The following is an 18881-nucleotide window of genomic DNA, read 5'->3' on the forward strand; positions in this document are numbered from 1 at the left end:
GAACTCAGGTTATCCTGACTCCAGGCACAACATTATGTCTACTGTGCCAAAATTCACTCTTCTATATATTATTATTTTTGTCTCTCTTAGACAGTAATTATTAGCTTGAATTAACAGATACTTTCCATGAAAAAGAAAGTAGTTTAAGATCATATCAAAGTGTTTTTTTGGCAGTTGAGTTCCCAAAGTAGTTTTGACCAAAGGTCTGTGTTTAATAACTCTATGGAAGATGCTTAACATTAGAGACTATAGAAACATATCTTGACATGTACTCAAAATGATAGAAAACCTGCATATTTATTAACCGTTAGAAAAACACGTGGTTATTTCATGATCTACTTATTCATTCTGTTAGATTTAATATGTAGATATTGCAAATAGCAGAAAAATATATGTGTTTATTGCTAATTAATTTATTTAATTAGATTTTAAAATGTAGGTGTTTAGGAAGCTAGTCATAGCACACCCCATTTAATGTGTACTATAGCTAATAAAATATAATAGTAAGAAATATTTTCTAACTCTTCAGTTGTAACTGCAGCTTATGAATTGTATCTTAGTTATGTTTATTTTTAATTTTGCAGTGTTGCAGATTTTCTGAACAAACCAATTAATGTACATACTTGAAGTAATGACTAGTTAATTACTATAAATGCTAAATGACAACTCTGACAATTAAAAACTCTTGTCACTTTTGTCTAATTTACTACAAAAGACGTATGAGTAGAATTATAGCAAAAGAAGAAAAGTGGTAAAAACAAAATGTGGACTAGTTCACTAGTGCTGATTTTTAAGCTTTTTCTGCTTGTGTGGACTGTATATATATATATATATATATACATATATATATATATATATATACACTTATTTCTGTCTTATCCTAACAGACAGAATGGTATAGTATAGCGAGCATTGTCACTCAAGACCTGATTCAGTTTCTGACTCTGAAGCTTACTGAACATGCAACAACTGAGGCCAGGGGAGGGAAGAAACCTGCCTAAGGCTATATCCCTAGCCAGTGACATTGAATCTGTCTTCTGACTCCTAGTGCATGTGTGTATGTGTATGTGTATATGCGTGTGTATGTGTCTCAATAGATAGATATACACATAATACATATCTTTGTTTATATATGTGTATAAATATATATTCATCCATCTGTCTATCTGTCTGTCTGTCTGTCTGTCTATCTCATCCTGTACCCTGTGTCTATCACTCTCTATGAAAAGGTGGTTAGCATGTTTTATCATCAGTTTTCTGGAATCATTGGTGTTCATTACATTGATTAGAGTTCTTCCAGTTTTCAAAAGTTGTTTTTAAAGTATTGTTATTTTATAAATTGTTTTCTTGATTTTACCAATTTCATTGCTCATCAGTATATACAAGTCTTAAATTAAAAAAAATTTTAATACAATTAATGTTTCTTCAATTCTTCTCACTTCACTCTACCTTAGTTTGTACATGTTTTTCTGTGTTTTCTTTGAAATTGTCTCTTTCCTCATTTCTTACAGCATAGTAATATTTTATTACATTCATTTACCACAGCTTTTTCAGTCATTCACTTTTTTTTTTTGCTTTTTGGAGGGCAATTAGGGTCAAGTGACTTGCTCAAGGCCACATGGCTAGTTTAATTTTTTTGGTGTGTGTTAAGTATCTTAGGTCAAATTTGAACTCAGGTCCTCCTGACTCCAGGACCGGGGCTCTATTCACTGTGCCACCTAGCCGCCCCATAGCCATCCCATAGACATTTACCATTTGATGGGCATCACCTTAGTTTAGATTTCTATGTGTGACTACAAAAAATTGCTAGAAATATTTTTGTATATATCAGGTTGTTTCCTTTTTCTATGATCTCCTTGGGGTAGGACAGAATGATAAAGATGGAAAAAAAACCCAAAAAACAAAACCCAAACCCCATATGGCAATGTTGGTTGGGACCATGACAAAACAGGTACATTGTTGCACTGTTGGAGTTGTTTTTCTGGAAAGCAATTTGGAATTATATGTAAAAGTCTACTAAAGAGTATATGGCATTTGGTCCAGTTGTACCAATGTTCTTTCCTCCATACTATTTATGTTCTCTCCACCTCAGATTTTTATTTGGTAAAATAGGTTTAATATTATATCCCTTACCTGTCTCAGCATTGTTGGGAGGAAAATGTTTTAGTAAATCATAATGCATTATAAATAGTAATTAGAATGTTTTATTACTAGAGAATTAATCTGTTTAGACAATATGAGACATCTTGTATTATTCATAATTTATTTTTTGTTTTCTGGCAACAAATTCTAAACTTAGTTACTGTCAACAAAAAGTGTTCACTTTTGAATAAAATTGTCATCTATAAATCATAAAAGCCAAATCATTTAATTTATTTTAAAATTACATTTGAATTTGAAAAAGTCTATAGTCTGATATGAAAATGAAACTTTTTGGCATCTAACTACTAAATTTAAAATAAATTCCTTTATTCTTTTGTGATATGGTGACATTTTTAACCATAGATTGGTATTTGGAGTGAATACTACTCTGAATTTTCAAAGCAGAAACATGAATGACTATCTAAAGCCAATTTGATATTAGCTTGTCTCTGCTGACACTTTTATTCACTTAAGGAGTAGTCTGTTCCTTTCAAACAGCTCTTGGTGATTGTTAGCCAACTAGGTCGTCATTACAATGCTTCTTCCCAAGGCATTAAATGTTGTCAAGTATATTGTTATGAATGTGTTTCAATAGCAGAAAATGCCTCTAGTCCAAAGTAAAATGTTCCCTTCTCTGATGAACAGCACATCTAGCCATTTTGAATGTGGTATTATATACCTTTGAGAAATCACTTGATTCACAGTATTTCTTTGTAAACATAATAGGTTCCTACAGTGCTGGCTCACTTTGGAGTACCTTCTGTGTGCATTTTTCTTATGCCTTCTAGGTTAAAGGAAAGTATGCTATTTGCTTATGAAAGTACATGCTTACTGAGATAAAAATCTGAATAATTGTGTACAAATATAAATACTGTATGTGGAAAAATGTTATGGATAGCAGTTATGATGAAATATGTATGTCTTTCCAAGGGTAAGACCTTCATAATTCATTTATAAGTTACATGTCTTTCCTCTACATGCAAGAAGCAGAATAGCAATTTTTCTTCTTTCTGAACCATCATCACCTAGAAAAAAGGACTAAACTTTTCTCAAACAGAAACACGTCATTCAGAGATGATTCAAAAAGGTTATTACCAGAAAATATTAAAAAAATCTCTGCTTTCATGATGTTAGAAAAATGATACCCAAGCATAAGTCATCAGCATTCAGGTTATCTATTTTGTCATGTTGTGACAGAAATCATTATAAGCTTGATAGGTTTATTTATAAGGACTTGTTTCAATATTCAAAATACATCTGTTTTAGCATTCCTCAGTTTTAAGCTGGGCTGTGGATCAAGATGAAAGAAAAATTAAATTGTATATTGAAGAGCTATTAATTGAACTGCACTGTATTTAACGAGGAAGCATCAGCTCCAGGCAGTCGATATTACAGAGAATTTTTAATGTACTGTATCATGAGACTGTCAGCTTATATAACTTTTTTTGATTCTTGGTGTTAACCTCATTGCAATTCAAGTGTTTGTTTTCCTTTAAGATTCAGCTCCAGAAACATCTTCCAGGAGACCTTTCCTGCCTTCCCCAGTTTGCTATCCCTTTAAGGTTGCATTTATTCTGTATTTATCTTGCATATTCTTATTTATATACATTGTCCCCTGTTAGAATGTAAGCCTCTAGAGGAGGCATCCTGTTTTTTTTTTTTTTTTGCTTTGTGTTTCACAGATAACACACAGGAGTCACTGGAAGTTTGGGACTCTAGGCTCTAACACATTCACTCTTGATCTGATCAGACAGGCAGACACCTTTGGAGGGGTTAATCATCAGCTTTATTCTAGTCTAATTTTCTAGAAAGGTTACTGATAATAGGAGCACTAGCTCCTATCGCATTCCCTAATCACACTTCTCGTAGGGGCTGGCAAGAAGTGGGGACAGCTACCCCTATGCCTCGATAGGATTGAGACAGGCACAGCTTGTGTACTCCTCTAAATCCCCTCATGCCTCAGTGGGGGCTGGTTGAGGCAGGTACATGCATTCTTATTCTGGGAGTTACCTAACGCCTAGAAATTAGACATTACCATGGCCATGAATCTTGAGAAACTAAGCTAAGAAGGATAACAAAATCCTCCTTACATGCACTTTGTATCTCTAGAACTTACTTAGTATAGTGCCAGATACTTAGGAAGCATTTAATGCTTGGTTTTGTTTTGTTTTTTGGTTTGTTGATTGTTTTATTCACTGCACACTTTCTGTTAATGGAACTAAATAAATACTTTGATTTTATTTTTGTTGTTGTTAAACTAAAGAGTAATAATCCATCATTTATGCCCCAAACTCTTTAGTAGTGCTTTTTGGTAAATTTAATGTTTGCTGTTGTTTGTTTTTTTTCTATTTATTAGTGTTTAGTGATACTAATACCTATGTCTATAGCTATTTAATGTTTAATTAATTTCACTAAACATTTACTAAGTGCCTACTATGTAGAAGGTACTGTGTTAGGCAACATGGACATAGACACAAAAATAAAATGATCGATCTTTTCCTTGAAGGATCAGTCATGGACAAGAAAAGGCAGATAATTTGGAGGAGAGAGAGAGAGAATGTTAACAATTAGGGGATTAGAGAAGGCTTTCACAGCACATGGGTCTCATAAAAACAGCAGAAATAGAATTCACCTATTTCTCCCTTCCCTTTCTCAAGATAACCCAGGATTAGACTTTGCTAGTGATCTCCCAGAGTGATCTTCCACTGTGCTGGAACTAGATTCCCAGTTCAAGTGTTTGAACCACACTATTTTCTGTGTATCCATCCAAACCCAAAATAATACTTTTGGCTAATTCTCTTTATGAATCTGATCACGTGTAGTGCTTGGTTTCCTTAAAGAAATTCCAAGGAGAATGTAAAAAGAAACTGGGACCTCATTCTTATAGGGCCTGAATGCCCTAGACAAAAAATAGCCATATAGGCATATTTGCTCTCTTGTTTCAGAGTTCTAAGGGATGGTGGTAGTGGTGAAATCACTGAGTCTGGAAGCAGATTAGGATTTCTGTTGGTCCTGTTTCTGCCACTTAAACAGCTGCACGATTTAGGACAAGTCAATATACATCGCTGTGCTTTCGTTTCTTCCTCTGTTGAGCAAGAGCTTTTACCTATATGGCCTTTGAAGTGCTTCTAACTATAGATCTGTGATCCTAAGGTTGCTTTCAGATATAAAGTCTATGATTCATTTTCCCCAAAAGATGAAGTAAATGGCAAAACAACTCTATAGGTCAAAGGATATACTAACAAGAAGTTTTAAAGGGAAGAAATCCAAGATATCAATATTTAAAAAAGTTCCAAGTCCCTAATAATTAGGGAAATGCAAATTAAAGGCATTCTGTGGTTCCATTACATACTCACTAGTTTGAGAAATATGGGGGGAAAAATAAAATGACCATTGTGGGAGAGGTGACAGAAAAACAGGCACAATAATGAACTGTTGGTAGAGATATCATTTGGATGAAACATTCAGGAAAGCAGTTTGGAAGTATGCATACCAAGTTACCAGACTACATCCATCCTTTAACCCAGGATGTGTCCTATATACCCTTTAACCAGGTGATTTAGAGACAGCTAGATGGGATGGTAGATAGGAAAACCAGAGTCCAAATCATGCATCAGATGCTTCCTGTGTGACCTTTGGCTAATCATCTAATTTCTTTTTGCCTTATTTTTCTCAACTGTACAATGTTAATAATAATAGCATCTACCTCTCAGGGCTGTTGTAAGGCTCAGACATGATGATATTTGTAAAGCTTTTAGAATAACAGTAGGTGCTTTAAAATATTAATTATTAGCACTTTTATTATGAAAAGTTCTACTACTATGTCTTTAACTCAAACAGATAAAAGAAAGAGGAAAAAGACCTGTAGGTACAACAATGTTTATAGCAGGTTTGTTTGGTTTTGGATGTATGTATGTTGGCAAAGAACTGGAAACTAAGGGAATGTTTATTCATTAATCAGTGGCTGAACAAATTTGCTGTAAGAAATAATGAAGGGTACAGTTCCAAGGAATATGAAGAGAAATCAATTTATACAAAAATTTTTGAACAGATACAGTTCATATAAGTGTGTAGTGAGTAGAACCAGAAAAATTTATGCAATAAAAGCATTGTAAAGACAAACAACTTTAAGAGATTTAAACACACTGATCAATGTAATGACCAGCCATGATTCTAGAGGACTAATGGTGAAATTTGTTGCCTGTTTCTTGACAGAGAAGTGATGAACTTGAAATGACAAAGAGGCATGCATTTTTTGACATGTTAAATATGGAAAATTTTCCCCCATCTAGACTATCCATATTTGTTTACAAGGGTTTTCTTTTTTTTTTCTCTCTTAATGGGTATGTGTATATGTGTGTGTGGGGTGGTGGTGGTAGAAAGGAGATTAAATGGTTGTTAATTGGGAAAAAGAGGAAACTGTATCCTTCAATATGAAGGAAGAGGTGTACCTATCTGCTTGCCATGTACATAGATAGGTTAATATATCTTCAGAGAAAATATTTTGTGCAGAAATATAGATAGACATAAATAGTTGCAGAAAAATTGCTGCTCATGAGTAGGTGGAACCAATATAATTAAAACAGCAATACTACCTAAATGAGTTTATTCAGCACTATATTAATGAAGGGCAGCTAAGTGGTGCAGTGGATATAGGATTTATCAGAGTTTAAAAAAAATGGAAGTTGTTCTGTTGGACAGATCATATATATATAAAACATACCAAAGCAAACAAGCATAGTTACATAGTTTGGATATATACAAAGACCCCAGTTACTTTGGAAAGTTCTTACTATTTGACACAAACGGCTTGGAAAACTGGAAAATAACCTGACAGAAATTAGTTTTTGAACAATGTCACTCAATATGACAAGGCAAGCTCCAAATTGATATATGGCATCAATATAAAAGTTCAGAGCATAATAAATTAGAGGAGCAAGGAGGAAATTGCTTTTGGATATGTGTGCAGGTTAAGAGTTCGTGAATGAGAGGTTCACACAAGATAAAATGAACAATTTTAATAAAGTTATAAGTTTTTGCAGAAACAAAGCTAACATAGGTAAAGATTAGAAGAGAAACAGGCAACTGGGAAAAATATTTTCACACATTTCTGTGATACTACATTGAGTTTTGTACTTGGAATCAGGAAGACCAGAGTTTATATTCAGGTATTTACAAGCTGTGAATGGTACTTGGACAGGTCATCTTAACCTCTCTTAGTCTAAATTACATCATCTGCAAAAAAGCTGTTGTCACAGTAAAAATATATGATATATTTAAAATTCATTGTAAATTTTTATGTCATACGAATGCTAGGTATTTATTATTGTTAATGATTAGTATTTCCTACCTAAAGAGTTCACTAGCTTCTAGGAACTAAAGTTGGTTAAACTATACAAATCCCACCTGCTACATTATTCTTCCATATATTGTCACGGCCATAAAAGTGACCAGCCTTGTAGTGATGAGCCTTTCTGAACCATGTTGCCTGGAATATAGTAAGCACTTAAATGCTTATTGATTGATTGATTAACAAGGATGATTCTAAGACATTAGGTGCATTCTCTTGCTGGGACTGTATTCAACATCTTGTTTGAACCTGTTGGAATTTTTACATTGCTGTCATATCCTTCAAGAACTCAAGGTCATTTCACTGACAGTATAAAAATTATGTAAGAACCCAAGGTCATTTCACTGACAGTATAAAAATTATGTAAGAAGTCATTTTAGGATTAGCATTTTTTGAACTGGAAGGGACCTTGCTGGTGATTTAATTCAGTTTCCCCATTTTACACCTAATGGTAGGGTTGAAGCTATTCTGCCCCATTTAAACTCCAATACTTTATCTAGGTGAGAACAAGTCTCAGTCAATCAATCATTCAGTTAAAAGATATTAGACTAAGTGTTGAAGTTGTTTAATACCATTGGATGAAGTGAAACCACACCAGATAGGAAGTATGTCCCATTAGGCTAGAAATAGTCATGCATACAAGAATCATCTGTAAATTATTAATTATTAATCAAGTTGAGAATTCTAGAACTGGAAGTGTGTGCCTTTTCAGCAAAGGTAAACTGAATGGTGACAAAGAAGGTAGATACCTAGGCAATCAGGAGCAGAAAGTTCAGGTTGGAGGAAGTCCTAAGAAATCAGACTTCATCAGCTTCCTCCTTTCCATTAGCTGTTTATCCACAGACCCTATAATATGATATGCTTTTTCTTTACACAAATATTTTTGGCAACTTTAATTTTGCCTGAATCTGGGAAATTTTCCTATCTAGGGACTTGAAACAACTGTCACTGAGCTTATAAATTTTTATAAAAAATAAAATCCCTAAAGCTGAAGGGGAAAGAACCATATGGAATTCAGGGAGCATCATATTTCTTTTCAAAGGTTTAAAATCAGCTAATCATTCTAACAGTCTTACGTACTCATAAAGAAATTGAGACCCAGGTATGTTAGAGGACTTGATTGCAGTCACTGTGTGCCTTCGATGACAGAGGCAGGATTGAAGCCAAGTTCTGACTTCAAAGCAAAAAAAAAAATTGTTTAAAAAATTTATTACCCAAAGTACTGGTTAATAAATTTTTTGGCTTCCTAAAAGAATGAATGTTTGACACTTTGTAGAATTTGTGATTATCAATTGGTACAAATATTTCTTTTACTAGAACAAGTCTTCATCTGTGTTTTCTCATTCTGTGCAGTTTTCATCTACGTCTTTATGTAATTTTTTTCTATAGGAAATCCATCTAATATACTAGTGGCCTACCTCTGATTTTTAAAATATTTCCTTGTCTTTAGAGAAGCATTTGGGTGGTCCATGTGTTAATATGTTAGCCCATGGTCTTATTACATGACCAGTCTTCTTTTTTTTCTAGTGATCCATGTTTTTTTTTTTCTTGGCAATGTTGGCATTGTGTTTATTACCCAGGTATTCATTCCACCCCCAGGATTCTTTGGCTCAAATTAGCTGTGGTTGGAATGCGAGTCCAATTAGACACCTAGGGTTGAACAGTTCCATCATCACCCATCACTGTCACACAAGGTGTGTGGGGGGGAAGCTTTCGAGGTTCCTAGCCTGGAACTGGTCTGGGCACATTCCAGCAAGAAGATGGGGAGGAAGAGAAACAGGGGACATTTGCACCTTTTCCTCTTTCAGAATCGGAGAAGTAGAAACAGGTAAAAATAGAACAGCAACTGTTGGAACTGTTGCAGCACTGCTAAGTTCTGCGGGGCAAAGGCTACGGGCTGTCTGATGAAAGACTGGACTGAACTCGGCCATTGCCAAAAAGGCTGCCTCCTCCACAGTGTGGGAGATCCAGGGCTCTTGGGTTCCCACAGGGGCAAAAAGCCCCTGGTTTCCCTTCAGGGATATCCCAACAAGGACCCAGGAGCCACTTTCTTCTTCGCACAGGAGAGATGACCCTGAGTCCATCTTAAATCTGTCCTCTGTTTCCTTAGAATACTGGATGCAGATGGTTCCACTGGGCAGCGTATCATCATAGAGACAGCGGCAGTCTTCAGGGGACAAGACACTGACAGGAACAGCCAAGGGAACTCGGTTTGCAGAGTCTTTCCAGCCCAGCAGCTTATGTCAGTTGGAGGAGGTCCAGAATGGAGGCAAACTGGGAGGGTAGAGGGGGAGGATTCAACTCTGGTCTCTAGTTTCAGGAGGACGAGGGGTGCTCTAGATCCCATACCAGGTGGTAATCAAATACTGGCGACTGCCCGTGACACCTGGTGGCCCTGGAACCCTGCTGTACCCAGGTAAACCTGAAGATCGGCTGTTGTGGAGGCCTGTCTGGTTACGCAATGAGTAGCTGCTAGGACCCAGCTAGGGATCACCAGGCTGCCGATACAAGCTTTACCACTGGTACCATGCACCTCTGCCATCCAGGGCCATGGATTACTATTCTCTAATTTAGCTTGTCTAAGGCCGCAAGCTCCATATTTGGTTTTGAGGGGACAGGCTGGGGTTTCTGCAGTTCCCCAGTTCCAGGCCAGCTGATCCTCTAGGTAGTTTGTGAGGGTGACATGTCTGATCCAGTGGTCATGAAGTTGGAGTGGGGAGAAGACCCGAGGACGAAGACAGCTTTCTGTGGACTCTGAAACACCTGTTAGAAACCAGGTCCCGGATTCTTGGAATAGTAGGCCCCAGCAGCTACCGAACCAGCAGCTGCTCATCTCCTCCTCCAGGTAGTCAGCACACAGGATTCTGGGGTTCATTCCAGGCTTGGCCATTTCCTCCCCCTCCTGGCCGTGGGGGCAATAACACCACCAGTGTGTCATCATTTCAGCCTCCAGCAGGGCATTTTTGACGGAAGGTACATCTCCGGGGCCCCACTGGGTCAGATGGCAACGACTCCCAGGCAAAAAGTAGTGGTGTGAGGAGGGCAAGCACACAGGCCTGGTGTCTTCTGTCAAGTTTACAGACACTTCCAGTTCCAAAAGGGCCAAGTCATAGCCATGATCCATTGTGTAGTTTCTGTTTACTATGACTTGCAAGACTGGTATCCTTTTTGTGCCCAGAAAGCAGCTTGCTGGTACAAGGACCCAGGTCTCTGATACCATCACACCATGACAGGGATTAGATGTTGGGGTAACTACAGTTGCCTTCCAGGGCCAATGACCAGGTTGGGGGGCACTCCCACATTCTGGTAAAGCAAGGGTACAGTTCTTAGGGGGCTCTTCTGGCATATCTGGTGCTACAGGCTGGGGTTGTTCAGGGAAGGAAGCACCAGTGACTCATTCCTGGATCCAGCTCTCATAAGCTGCAACAGCTGTAAAGATCCCTGGACGGTTCCTCCTTGCACAGCCATGGCCAAAACTGGTAATTCCAGCCAGGAACCATTGACCTGCCTCCTCACAGACCAGTGGACCGCCAGAGTCTCCCTGGCAGGTTTCCTTTTTGCCTTCATTAAAGCCAGGACATATCATTCCTGGCAGTAGCTCAATTGTGGTATTGTATGGGCCACTGGAGTGTAAGAGACACTGACAGGTTGACGGTCCAATGATTTCAAGTTGGACTTCCTGGAGCACCTGTGGTTCTGGTACAAATATCTCTTGCTGTATGTTTCCCCAGCCTATGGCCCAGCAGGGGGCTCCGTGGGGGAAATGGTGATTGGCCTGGGGCAAGCAGATGGTCTGCACAAACTCTGTGAAGTTGGCAGGTTCAGACAGATGCAACAGGGCAATGTCACTCCCAAGCTCTGCGTCAGTGTAATTATCCGGGATCAGAATTTCTGTTATATTCCGGTACTGTCCTTTGTCCTGCATCCTCAGTGTGTGCAAGCCTAGGTACACTGCAAATTTCTCCGCATCACTCACAGTCCCTTTCTCTATCACGCAGTGAGCAGCAGAGACGACCCAGGATTCAGTAATAAGGGAGCCGCCGCAGATGTGGAAACCTATCTGCAGACTCACTTGCCATGGCCAGTCTCCTGGCATGGCCTCGGAGCCACCCACAGCACGGGGCCAGGGGTGGATTCAACCACACTCTGGATCTTGTGTTTTTCCTGGGGTGGGGTGGAGGGCCAGTAGCAGGAGAATGAGCAGAATTGGGACCATGATGTTGCTGAGTCTGGGGACGACAGAGCTCTGGGCGTGATCCATGTTTTTGACAGTATCATTTATAGCCCTTTTTAATGTATAAGTTGGTAATATCTTAACAGACTTTCTTGTACTAACCTTATGTTTTTCTATTGCCTTTTAGATAACGTGCATTTTTATTCTTATGTTAAAGTCTCCCATAATTTGCATATGTATAACTTCACTGGGATGGTTTTTAAAAGAATGAAATAAACTCAAATGATCTTAGTTTTCTTCTATAAAAAATATGTGGATTTGTTAGAGCATGGCAGTCATAGGTGTTACCTGTTTTGACTTCATCCTGGAGCAGCCAATCACCCCACCACAACCCTTTTGGGTAATTAATAGGAGGGTGTTGCTTGGAAGATTATCTGCAAGCAGATTTGAGGCAAATTGGGACCCTTGGCAGGGCACAAGTTTCAGGTTCAATACAAAGAATTCCTTATCCAGTTTACTTAAAGATGGAATCTTTTGCAAGTTTTTTTTCTGAAGTTGATTTTGAGTATAATGTATAGACAGTGATATATATTCATTAGCATTTCCTAGTCCAGTTGTTTTCCAACTGTCATTTTTATTTGTTATATGAGTGGCTATGGAGGAAAATAGTGTATTTTTAGTCACCATTGTATCCATCACATTTTAAAATTTAGTCAGTTAAATTAGCAAAATGTTACTTTTATGCAAGTCATATGTGGTCAGAAAACAGTGAAACACAAAACTAAATACTTGGGAGAGAGCAAGATTTCAGTGAAGTTATAGAAGTCACTCTTAATATAAAATCTAGACTAAATGTAAATAAATTTTCAGTCACCTCCTATGTGTTGGAATATGTGAAGGGAAATAGACAAATTGAATTTTGTATAACTCTTAAATTAAGTGTAACAGTTTCAAAATTATTCTGTTTCAGTCACTGTACATTGCATTACTCCAAGGTAGTTAGTTCATGCTAATATGTTAATATGGTTCTGGAAGAAAAGTGCATTTTTGAATTTCCAAGTTAATTTGAGCAGCCTCTTAATCTCTGGACAATCAGAGCGAGTCACATGTTGACTGGATCTCCTCATACACCACATAGCCACATTAGACGATATTTTTAAAATGTAAGAAAGACTCCAAAATGCACAGTCTGATAACAACAACAAATCTAATCTGAAGTGACACCAGGAGACTCTCCTAGACTTTTCTCTCTTTAATATAACATGACTGCAAATTGATGCAGTCCCACAGTGATTGAAAAACTCTCCGAGCTTGTCTCCTATGATTACATTTCTGATCTGTACAACTTAATTTTTTAACTCGGTGAGTCACAGTTTTGCGAATGAACAACTTTCTTTATTTCTTTATTTATGTGGAGAAAGAGCTCATTTGATGCTATGGCAGATGAAATTGTATGGCAGTAGAAAATAATATTCTTTATGATAATCAGGGAAGACTACAGCTGGTACAGTAGAAAGAGCTCTAGATCCAGAGTTAGATGACCTGGGTTCAACTACTGACTCTGCTGCTCTTATTACTGTTTGAGTTTCAGGAAGTCACTTAACTTCCCAGAACCCAAAGTGCCAAATCTGTGAAGTTTGTGAATGGCCTGACCATCTGCAGCAGAGATATGTTGACACCACCATGCAACACAGCCTCCTTCGACCCGGTTTAAGTGCATGCTTCCTTGGCATTTGAATGACAAGAGTGGTTCCAAAAAGTCCTGCTTGATCCGTGTCGGGCTTAAGGATGACATCCTGCCGCCATCCAGGAGCAGAAGGGAGGGCACCTAGAGCAGCCAGCATTTTTCCCTCATCCTGCAAAATCAGACATCAAGAATTATTAGGGGGGTGGCTAAGTGGCACAGTGGCCCTGGAGCACCGGCCCTGGAGTCAGGAGGACCTGAGTTCAAATCCATCCTCAAACACTTAACACTTAGTAGCCATGTGACCTTGAGTAAGTCACTTAACCCCAACTGCCCTGCCTTCCCCCACCAAAAAAAAGCAAAAAAAAAAATTGAATTCATTAGGTACTTATCCTATGCCAGGTGCTGCTAAGTACTAGGCACACAAAGTACAGAAAAACAACCTATTATCTTTTCTCTTAAGGATTTTGCATTCTAATGTGAATAGCCATGTACATGTAAGGCATGTGCAGTACAAATGGAAGGAAGTCTCAGGGGGAAGACATGACTGGGAAAGGCCTCTCCAGCAAAAGATGGGGTTTGAGTTGTACCTCGAAGGCAAGGAAAAGGTGGACATCAGGAAGGAGAGCATGCCACGTGTGCTGCACAGCTGTCACCAAAGGCATGGGTGTGCAGTACTGCTCAGTGCTGGCAGCGAGAAGACCTGCATAACTGGAGAGTTAGGCATATGGAGGGGAGCAAAGTGTAAGGAGAATGGAAAATCAGGAAGAGACCCAAGTTGGAGATAAAATGTGTAAAGCAGTTTTGAAACCATAAATCACTCATAACTGTTAATTACTAGTACTGTTAGGCAGAATTGTATATTCAGGCCTGGAGTTAATAAGAAGCCTTTTGAAGTTATCCAGGGTTGGGGGGAAGGGGATTGATATGGTTAGAGCTGCCTTTAAGGAGAATCATTTCAGCATCTGATTGGAGAATGGATTTGAGTGGGGTTAGAATTGAGGTTGGAAGGTCATCCAGCTTGCTGATGTCATAGTCTAGCATAACGTGATGAGAACCTGTACCAGGGGGGCCACTGAGTGAGTGGAGACATAGGTATATATATGAGAGATGTTATGAGGGTAGATGCAACCTTTGTATAGCAGACAAAGTGAACCATTGAACTTATTGAAACGTTTATTCTCATCAACACCCAACTGAAGTGCTATCTTCATGGTACCTCCTGGGCCTTTTTCTCTCCTCCCCCATTGCACTCCATTCTCCAGATGAGTGGGCCTTTCTTTTTGCCATACTCACATTCTAGTATCATTACAGCATAAGTTCCAGTAGAATTTCTAATCATTGGGGTCAAGAATTTTTTTTTAATCTTTAGAACCTGAAGTGGTACAATGGAGTACCAGGTCTGGAGTTAGGCAGTCAAATCTGCCTTCAGACAATTACTAGCTGTACAGGTCACTTAAATTCCTTTTGCCTCAGTTTCCTCATGTCTAAAATGATGATAATAATAGCACTTATCTCACAGGATTATTATGAGGATCAAATGAAATAGTAATTATAAAGTGTTTGTTACAGTGCCTATTCCATAATAAGTGCTATATAAACAATAGCTATAATAATAATAATGATGACAGTTACAGCAATATTATATAATAATCCCTAGCATTTAGCACAATGATTTGCACATAATAGGCATTTAATAACTACTTATTGAATCGGATTAGAGATGGTTAAATTAGACTGTTTCTAAGATCTCTTTCAGCTCTAAGTACAATGATCCTATGCTCTTCATTATAGAATACTCCTAGTGCTTTGTTAAATGTATATTCATGCTCACAGAGAATGGAACTTCATAATCTATAATCTCACTGCTGCATTAAAACCAAAGCCTGACTGAAAGATCTCAAAATCCTGCTGTGTCTTCATTTGGTTGATTGTTTAACATTCCAATTGAGTAGTTGGTCATTATTCACACTAACACTTGAGCTGTGATTGCACTGAATCTCTTTAGAATTGATCTTCACCCCCTATTTATTTATATTTCTATATTTGAATACATACGATTATGTAGCACTTTATAGTTTTTAAAGACATTTTCATCACAACCCCATTGTCCTCCATTTTAGAGATGAGGAAAATGAGGCTTAGAGAAATTAATTTCCCAGAATTATTTGAGCCTAGGTCTTCATTGCATTTTCTACTGTGTCCCTATTCCCATGAAGCTAGCTATCTGCTGCACATAATGTTTTATCTAAAGATATTTAGTGCATCATTCCTTTATTATTTGCATTGTAAGCTTTAAAAAGCCATTGTTACATTATTGTATTTGCAATTTTAATTATTGATTCAGTATGAAATAGTAAAATTTATAGCCAAAAATAGAAAATAGTCTTTTTAAAAATATTGAAAGGTGAAATATAACATTAATCTTATTTTTCTAAAAGTTTAAAAACAGTTTTTGTCATTTTACCTCAGAGAACTGATATTGCTTTCATTAATGCATTTATTTTTATCTATGTCTGTAATACCCAGCTTCTACTGAAACAAAATTGAATAAAAATTAATTCATCACAATATTATAGCTACCTATATAAGTCATTGGAATCTCAGTGAACTAAAAACCTTCTTTAGCATAGTGCTTAGTGAAAGAAGAAACAAACAATAAGATAATGAATCATAAGATTTAGACTTGAAAGAGATCTTCCATTCTAATTTCTTCATTATACCAATTAAAAACCTGAGGCTTATAGAGTCAGACTGATTTGCCCTGTGTTTTTCTAGAATAATCAGAGATCTTTTCATTGACCAATAAGTCAACACCTTAATCTCCTTAGAATGGTGAAAGAGGGTACCACATATAGGTGAGTTATAATTCTCATCACTTCAGGGAATAGTGAAGACAGTAATCTTAATTAGACAAGCATTTTGTTGCACTTGTTAATGTTATAAGTTTGGTTTCTGCCTTTTTTCCCATGGATCTAGCTTTTATTTTTGCCCTTTTACAAACTTTTCTAAGGTGACAAGTCTGGAAAGAATTAAGATAAAAAATATTTATTAATATTTTTATTTGAAATAGAGAAGGTAGTTTTTAATATGCTTCCACACAGACACTCCATTATGCTTAAAGGAACCATTGATAATAAATCAAAACTCAATATGTGACATTGACTGTCATAACATCTAAATATGCAAAAGAAAAGTTAATTAAATTGCAAGGGGAAATAGTAAAACTGTATCAATGGGAGTTTTCAATTTGCCACTTTCGGACCTTAACAAATCTAACAGAAAGAGAAAATAGAAAAAAAATGAAAGAATTGAATAAAGTTTTTTTCTCCTTTTAATAAAGTTTTTATTTTCATCTAAAAATTCTCTTCATCCTTTTACCCCTTCCCCACCCATTTAGAAGGCAAGAAATATGATTCCCATTGTTCATATGTGGTCATACAAAACATATTTCCACATTAGCCATATTGCCAAAAAAAAAAAAACCACAAGAAAGAGAAGAAAAATAAAGTGGGAAAATATGCTTTAATTTGCACTCAGAGTTTATCAGTTCTCTCTCTGGAGGAGGATAGCATTTTTCTTCATGAGTCCTTTGGAGTTGTCATAGATCATTGTATTGATCAGAGTACCTAAGTCCTTCACAGTGTTTATCATTACAATATTACTATTACTGTATATAATATTCTCTTGGTTTTGCTCACTTTACTTTGTATCAGTTCTTATAAGTCTTCCCAGGTTTTCCCTAAATCATCCACATTGTCATTTCTTACAACATAATGGTATTCCATCACAATGATATGCTACAACTTGTTTAGCCATTTTTCAGTTCATGAACATTTATGATCTATAAAGTGAAATCATTGAACTAGATGATTGCTAAGGCTCTTTCTGTCCTCAAATCCAGTGGTATTTAAATGCATGGTTAATGATATGTTAAATAAAAAAAAAGTCTTATCAAAGACTCTAAGAATGTCAGTGACCTTCTTGAGAGAATTTAAATTATTTTACTTTAACTCTTTTGTCTTTCTTATTTTTAAAATGTCTGATTAAGTCAAACTTAATTATAAGCCAGAATTTGAAATAAGATAGATCTGTACTTAATTCCATTAAAGGTGCTAGATCATAATTGATAGAACAAAAACTTCCTCACATAGGTTTTACTCTTTACAGCTTAAATAATATAGCTTTAAACTGTGACTCTTGAGTAGAGTGATGATAGTTGAAATAAAAAAGAAAGGATTGCCATGGGAAAATGAAGTATAGATTTAATATTGCTTAATGTTTCCACATTAAATGACTTATATGAAAATTCTCAATTTTCTCAAGGTTCTCAGATATCTTTAAGTTCATTGTTTTTTATTTATATCCAACTTCCATTCAAAATAGTTTTAGAAGATATTTTGCCCTAATTTTGTATTATGTAGCCTTTTTTGATAAGATAAAGCAGGATGATGACTATGCTAGCATTTATACTCCTGTGTTTTATCATTTTTCCCACTTTCATACTGTAACATAAGTACTTATGTGAATATTAAAGGTATATGTGCTTGTAAAAGTAGTAAAAAGTGCTTTGAAATCAACTGAGGTAGAATTTGCTTCCAGCTTTGTGAGAGTGTGGAAAATTGGGGAGCAGAAAAGAATATTTAGTTTTGCAGTGTATTTTTATATTCATGTATGTGAATGCAAAAGATTTACTATTTTGCACAGGTAAATATATGAAATGAGTTTGCATGTTTATGTATAAGTAGCCCTTACCCTGCCTAGGTGTTTAGAGGTTCTGCTGGGCCATGGTGGTTATCTTTTTCAGATAGTAGTGGTAGGCATAGGGTAAAGAAGAAATTCCCTCTGTAAGCAGCTGTAGATTCCCTAAGGGAGAGGAGATCTTAAAATTTACCCTCCTCATTTGATGGAAGAGGAAGTTGTAGTAATAATAATAATAATGATTGTTATAGTAATATCTAACATTTACAAAACACTTCACCTGCCATCCCCATTTATCTGATGCCCCCTCCCTCCCCTTTTGTTATATTTTCTTTTGAGCAACTTCTTTTCACCTGAAACATATACCCTTTAGATACTCAATCCTGAGACACTTAGCTTTGAACTACTTTCCTGGCCCTGAGCTATCTTGATTGGTGAGTGAGTACAGACTCATTTAGGTCACAATATCTAACCTGCTCCAGACTAGATGATAATTCATGTCTCATGGTATCTCCCTGGACATTTTACCACCTGCTTTGCTGCTTTAGGTCTCAGACTCTGCCCCACTCCTTTCCACTTGCTTTAGGGACAGTAATTGAATCAATACTACCTTTGCTTTGGGGAAGGACCTATCAGTCAATATCTCTGTAGAGCAAACCTTCATTCTTTTAACTGCCCACCAAAACTCTTTTCCCCCTTTACCATTCCTTTATATTTGTGATCTCCCCTTACTAGAATTGAAATTTCTTAAGGGTAAGAACTCACACTTTTGTATTTGTGTTCCTAGTTCTTAGCATAGTGCCTGGCACATGCTAAATGCTTAATAAACA

General features: G+C 36.8%; 1 protein-coding gene and 1 pseudogene across 3 annotated transcripts in view; one reads left to right on the forward strand and one right to left on the reverse strand.

Moving 5' to 3' along the window:
- WWOX (WW domain containing oxidoreductase) overlaps positions 1–18881 on the forward strand; it is a 1292857-nt gene that overhangs the window by 174964 nt on the left and 1099012 nt on the right. The window lies entirely within an intron of this gene.
- LOC138159497 (polyserase-2 pseudogene) lies at positions 3766–17274 on the reverse strand (annotated as a pseudogene).

This window comes from Petaurus breviceps, unplaced genomic scaffold (genome assembly GCF_028583685.1).
Source record: "Petaurus breviceps papuanus isolate PSGF00001 unplaced genomic scaffold, PetGlider_PUasm1.0 176, whole genome shotgun sequence".
NCBI lineage: Eukaryota > Metazoa > Chordata > Mammalia > Diprotodontia > Petauridae > Petaurus > Petaurus breviceps.